This window comes from Myotis brandtii, unplaced genomic scaffold (genome assembly GCF_000412655.1).
Source record: "Myotis brandtii unplaced genomic scaffold, ASM41265v1 scaffold160, whole genome shotgun sequence".
NCBI classification, from domain to species: domain Eukaryota; kingdom Metazoa; phylum Chordata; class Mammalia; order Chiroptera; family Vespertilionidae; genus Myotis; species Myotis brandtii.
In genome coordinates, this window is record NW_005355833.1 from 1616380 (window position 1) to 1620610 (window position 4231).

The following is a 4231-nucleotide window of genomic DNA, read 5'->3' on the forward strand; positions in this document are numbered from 1 at the left end:
ACACATATATATATATATATATAGAGAGAGAGAGAGAGAGAGAGAGATTGCTATGAGAGAAACACATTGATTGGTTGCCTCCCACACACCATAGCTCGACTGGGGCCAGGGTTCAAACATGCAACCCAGGGATGTGCTCTTGACCGGGAATTGAACCCGAAACCCTTTGGTGCATGGGCTGACACTCTAACCATTGAGAAACACTGTCCAGGGCTCTTCATCTGTTATTAAAAAAAAGGGGCTGGAGGAGTAAATATGCCTACCTCACAATTCAGAGGACTCCTGGAGGTGATACATCTAGAGCACTAAAACCTGGAGGATAGTAAGTGCTCTGCAGGGGTGGTGGTGTAACATAAGGGATAGGGCCTGGGTCTTCTGCTTCTCAAGCATCTCTCAGTTGTATTTTGGCTCAAGGCTGACTGGCCTACGAGTAGACTTTGCACAAACGGTCCCACCATCTAGAGCACAGAGTGCCCTGTGTCCTCACACAGGCTTGCTCAGGTAGGCACCGGTGCCGCATGTTTGCCCGGAAGGCCAGGTGCAGGGCTCGTGGCGGTGGGTGCTGCCCTGTCTCCTGGTGCTCCTTAAAGTTCTTGGAACTGGAACCCAGATCCTGGAGACTCCTGTGATCGCTTCTCCAGGTCCGTCTCATCTCTTCATCGAGAAAATAGCAAAATACCAACAGATACGTCAGCTGTTCTGTCTTGGAACTTTAAAGATTAAAGCCAAATGAAACCTAAAAGCTTCCCCTTCATCTAAACTTCCTCACCCCAGTTCTCAAATGAGGAAGCATGAACCTCAGAGGGGGTCATTCCTGAAGTTATACAGCTAGTTTTGGGCAGTACCAGACACAGAAGCCAGGAAAAGTTTGTAGGCAGAGTCAACTGTAACTGAGAGTGATTTGGAACAGGAGTCAGTACTCAGGGGCTCCAGTCACAGCTCCAGCAAATAGCTGGGAGACCCTGGGCCAGTCACTTGGCCACTTTGGGCCGGTGTCTTTGTCTGAATTGATTAGGGACTGGCTGCAGTGTGACGTAGACCCAGGTGGTGCTCAGGGGCAGAGACATTGGGATTATCTGTTCTCAGCTTTGTGTGTTTCTCTTGGCACAGCTTGGAGAAAACTGTGCAGGAGATCTGAATCTCCTGAATTAGTCAGTGGTAGGAGAGCATGTTACCCTTCTCCTCATGCTGTTTGAATCCTGTCTCCCGAGTCCCAGCTCAGATTTCCCTTCTGTGAAATTCCTGTTTGTACCGAATCTGATTTTTCCCTCCTCCCGAGTTAGCAAATACTTGCTACTTACAGGTTTCTTTGGTTCGGCTCTATCATTCTGTAAGTACTCTGTATTGTTAGTCTTCTAGGTTTGTCTTTATCTCTGTGACCAGATTCAGTTCTTCCTAAATTTTATTTTTCTATCGCCTACAGCTTTGTGTTCTTTATGCTCCTAGTACATTGTAGATGGTTAATTATGCTTTTGGGCTGTCAGACTTTTGCCTCATTTATTGAAAGGAAGGAGAGGGGAAAAACGAAGAAACGATCACTATCAAGATATTTAAACTTACGTTTTCTTTGAAACCTCACTGGGTTGCTTTGAAATAAATCACTTCAAATGTAACTGGAAAATATGAATAAAATGATCAAATGTGCCCTGCTTAGAAATGACCAGTAGATATTGACTAATTTTCAGACCTCTTACGCTTTGGTCTTTATGATACCCCCCCCCCTTTTTATTGCTTTAACAAAACAGGATGATTCTCTCCAGGCCCCCCCCCCCCTTTTTTATTGCTTTAACAAAACAGGATGATTCTCTCCAGTGGGTTTGCTTTTGCTTTCTCCTTTTCCCACATTGGATGTAAAGTACATGTGGCTCCCTGTTTATGTTGATGGGCAAAGGATGCCATTGCTGCCCAGCAGGCTCTTCAGCTAGTTATTTAGGGATTTGCTGTTTGATGGGGTCCGCTCTTCATAAGTAGGAAATGTCCTCAATGAGTTTGCTAATACTGTGGAGCTCATGTCTCAAGGTTGGTTGTCTGAATGATCAGAGTTCCTGGAAGTAAGCAGTGATAATCTAGATATGGAGTGTTGGGGGTAGATTCCTCTATTTTGTTTGTTTCTTTTTTACCATACTGGCCAGAAAAGGTCCTCAGTAAGTACTGTGGAAGGCTGAAGTAAGTGATCGCACTGTTTGTTGGGTGCCAAATTTTAAGGTTTCCTTATGAGGTAAGTTTTGTAATGTTCCAGTCATCAGTGACTTCTTTTATTTATTTAATAAACAGTAATATGGGTACGTGCTCGACACTCTTCTAGGCACTTTACAAATATGAACTCATTTAGCCCTGCAAGGTTGGCACACTTGTGATCTTATTTTACACAGAAGGAAACTGAGGCTTAGTCACTTAGCTAGTGAGTGGCAGAGCCAAGGTCCAGCCCTAGCAGTTTGGCTCCAGTCGACACTCTTGGGCTTTTTACACTGGCTGGCTGTGTAGTTTATTTCATACTCTCTCTACAGTAGCCATTTACCTGTCAATAAATACTTTCTGTATACAAGTGTGTAGAAAGAATTAAAAATTATTTAAATATGTTTTCATTGATTTTAGAGAGAGAGGGAGAGAGAAACATCGATTTGCTGTCTCCTGGGAAAATTGACCCTCCATTACGTCCAGTCCAACTCCAATGGCTTGCAAACCTCATGGCTCTCTGGTAGCTCTGGGGCTCTACCAGATCCTACTGGGGATCGAGTCCCCAACCCAGCCGCGCATGTGCCCTGACGGGAAATCAAATCAATGACCTCTCGGTGCATGGGACAACACTCAACCAACTGAACCGCACTGGCCAGAGCTGTTTTTTATTATTATTTGATTTTTAGAAAGAGAGAGGAAAGGAGGGAGGAAGGTTGGAAGGGGGAGGGGAGAGAGAGAGAGAGAGAGAGAGAGGAGGTTGGAAGGGGAGGGAGGGAGACAGAGAGAGAGAGCGAGAGAAAGAGAGAGAGACCTGTTGTTCCACTTATTTATGCATTCATTGGTTGATTCTTGCATGTGCCCTGAACGGGATTGAACCCAGAGCCTTGGCATAATGGGAGGACTCTCTAACCAACTGAGCTACCCCACCAGGGCTAGAAAGAATTTCTTTAACACTAAAATCTTTGACAAATGATTCCTTTGAAAGTTGATGTTTCATTTGCTTAGACGAGTTAGAGGGGAAAATAATCTCTTTTGGCCCTTAATGAGTGAGGGCTGCCTAAGATAGTTCCCTAGATCAATTTTATATGCAGATTTATTTTTGAAGAAAAAAAAAGGCACCATAGAGGCAAAGCTATTATGCAAATTGCCATTGCAGGAAAAGCTTCTAAAGAACTGCCTTTAGAAGGAAGTTGCAGCCACCACTCTGCTAAGTGCCCCACTTGGAGGGGTTGTGGGCTCCCTGCTGAGAAATACTCCCCACTGTCTTGTGACCCGACTGCCTGGTCCCAATTCTGGCACAGCCCAGGAGGGACCTAGTGGCAGAGCTGCCAGAGAGCAATGAGGTTTGCAGACCACTTGGGTTGGACTGAACATAATGGAGGATCACTTTTCCCAGAACTGACTATTTCTTGAAGGTGTTCTGTGCCCCTTTAAGCTATCTCTGTAGATTAATTATCATGCTTTCAACTTCATAGATTCATTTAAACATTGATAGCAGATTATATATAGTTTTAAAAAATTCTGTAGGCTAGATCAACTTTATTTTAGTGTCATTAAATATTTTTCAGTTAATTAAGAGTAAAGGATATGAATTGTTTGTATTACTGGTACATGTAGCTTTATAGGTTTATATCATCACAGAAATTGTTTTTGAGCTTTTCCCATTATGAATGCAAGACAAGGTGTGATAGTTACATATCAGAAATTACATGTTGAATGTCTACAATGTGTTAGGCTAGCTTATGTTTATTATATTTTTATTTAATTTTTATATTACCTCTATGAGTATTACTGGACCCATATTGGAAGGTAATGATACTGAGGCTCAGAGATTTGTTCCCAATCACACAGCTAGTAAGTGCAGAGCTGAGATTCAAACCCAGGCCAGTCTGACTCCCAACCCCCTTACTCTCTCTACTGCAGTACATTCCACAGCCTCCCATAGGAGAAACCAATTTTTTTTATAAATACACAATAATGTATTTGTATACACTGTTGAGTCGAGAAGACAATATTATGTTATTAATACAAAGTAGAAAAGATTTTGTAAAGA

At 43.0% G+C, this 4231-nt stretch overlaps 1 protein-coding gene across 7 annotated transcripts in view; it reads left to right on the plus strand.

The window, feature by feature from the left end:
* Positions 1-4231, plus strand: part of MAP2K5 (mitogen-activated protein kinase kinase 5) — a 261792-nt gene that overhangs the window by 2905 nt on the left and 254656 nt on the right. The gene's annotated exons all lie outside the window — the stretch shown is intronic.